Source organism: Microtus ochrogaster, chromosome 15 (genome assembly GCF_000317375.1).
Source record: "Microtus ochrogaster isolate Prairie Vole_2 chromosome 15, MicOch1.0, whole genome shotgun sequence".
NCBI lineage: Eukaryota > Metazoa > Chordata > Mammalia > Rodentia > Cricetidae > Microtus > Microtus ochrogaster.
This window is the reverse complement of record NC_022017.1, coordinates 2,914,704-2,916,999: the sequence shown is the minus strand read 5'-3', so window position 1 is coordinate 2,916,999 and position 2,296 is coordinate 2,914,704.

The following is a 2,296-nucleotide window of genomic DNA, read 5'->3' as shown; positions in this document are numbered from 1 at the left end:
TGAGACTTTATATAGCTTCTGATATTTATAGGAGACACAATCTCCCAGCAAACTTCCTATTCCTTTGGATCTTCCAATCTTTCTGCCCCCTTCACCATGATCCCTCACTGGGCAGATGTTGTTGTAGGTGTATCAGTTGGGACAGGGATCCGCAACTCTGCCTTTTTGGTTGGTTGTGTGGTCAGCAATCTCTGATGCTCTTCTAAGACCAAATGAAAATTACAAATGTTTGAACTATTTTTCATTTTAGGTCATCTGAGCTTTATTTCCTCTTAGAGCTGCTGCCCAAGTATTGGCCAACATGAGGGTTCCTGAACAGGCCTTTCGTGCAGCAACTGGGCTGGAACAGAGGGGAGGACACTTAGGCTCTTTCCCAGGGTAAAGTCCATAGTCCTTTCTTCTACTGGGACAGGCTCATATGGTAGGACAACAGTGCACACAGTAATAATTGAGCACTTTCTGTGGGCGCCGCGATGTTGAGTGTTAAGCACTTTTTGTGTGCACTGCTAAGTTGTGTGTTAGGCGCTTTCTGTGGACGCTGCTAGGATGAGTGTTAAGCACTGCTATGTTGAGTGTTAACCTCTTTCTTTGGGTATTGTTATGTTGAGTGTTGCTGGGCGCTGCTGTGCTGAGTGTTAAGCACTTTCTGAGGGTGCTGCTATGTTGAGTGTTAACCCCTTTCTTTGGGCATTGCTATGTTGAGTGTTAAGAGCTGCTGTGCTGAGTGCTGGGCGCTGCTGTGTTGAGTGTTATCGTGTTATTCAGTTCCCCCACCACTCTTCCATGCTGGGCCACTTTACTGGTAATTGAGCATAAGTGGTTTGGGAATGTGAGTGAGTACAGCTCATCAAAGCTGTCGCTACATTCACAACATCAACAGCACAGCAACAACAATTCACATCTATTTGTGCCCTCAGAATGTATCAGGCTCAGACCTAAGTGCTTAGCATAGATTAATTCCTTGATTCTTGCAACAACTTTACGAGGTGGGTGCTAGAATTAGCTCATTTTACAAATCATAATGGTATCTCAGAGACGCTAAGGAGCTGCCCAGGGTTTCCCAGGAGCGTGGTGGAGCTGGGTTTGAAAATAGGCACTTTGGAATCCGGATCTGTGTCCTCAACTGGTATAACATGTATTTCCACTGTTTAAGAACTGCAGCTGCAGGAGGAATAATTTTATGCAATGACAGAATAAACGTAAACCACCTATGGCCGAACCAGAAGGTCAGGACACAGCAGTGACGCAAGGCAAACAATCATGTCCTCTGTTTTACCCTGGATGGTTTTCTTCCCATCTGTCCTGTGACTGAAAAATGATTCCCATTAGTGGGGTGCAGTGTGCACTCTGGAAAAGCACTGCCCAGAGCAACTGGGAAAGGGTGGGATGCAGCCTAACCGCATTGCGCTCTGGAGGCTACTGAGCCTGCACACATCTCTGCACGCTTCCAGGACTGCCAGGGGAGCAAAGCCTCAGCCTGCTTCCTAACAGAGTGAAGCCTCTGATTCCAGAACATGCAGACTAGTCAGGGCAGTGCTCTGGTCCTGAGTTCAAGGCTTATACTGGACGAGCAGTACCAGATGGTATAGTTGTGTTGTAATGCCCTTCGAAGCCACTGGCAAGCTCCATGGGGGGTACCATAGTGTGGAACACAGCAAGGACTCAAGTGACAGTTGAAAGTTGCATGTTCTCTTCATGTCACCTTACTGGATTTAGTATTCTGAGCCAAACACTATGTAGACACATAACAGTGAAGTCACACACTGGCTTGGATGGCATAGGCTCCTGAGGTGAAATGAAGATATTTCAATTCTTGTTGTCAGGCTTTCTGCAAAATGTTAGGCTTTCCTGGGTCCAGTGAGGCAGTGTGTACCTCTAGGCCTTGGGGAAGATTGACAGAAGACACTCTCTCAGTTCAGGCCAGCCAGGGTGAGCCAGGAATAGTCTGTGTTTATAAATGTGTGTGTGTGTGTGTGTGTGTGTGCAAATATAGACATGAAGTCTGCGTGTGTGTGTGTCTGTGCAGGCAAACATAGACATGAAGTCTCTGTGTGTATGTATGTGTGTGTCTGTGCAGGCAAACATAGACATGAAGTCTCTGTGTGTGTGTGCGTGTGTGTGTGTGTGCGTGTTTGTGTGTGTGCGTGCGTGCGTGTGTGTTTGTTTGTGTGTGTGTGCATGTGTGTGCGTGCGTGTGTGTTTGTGTGTGTGTGTGCGTGCGTGTGTGTTTGTGTGTGTGCGTGTGTGTGTGCGTGTGTGTGCGTGCGTGCATGTGTGTTTGTGTGTGTGCGTGCGT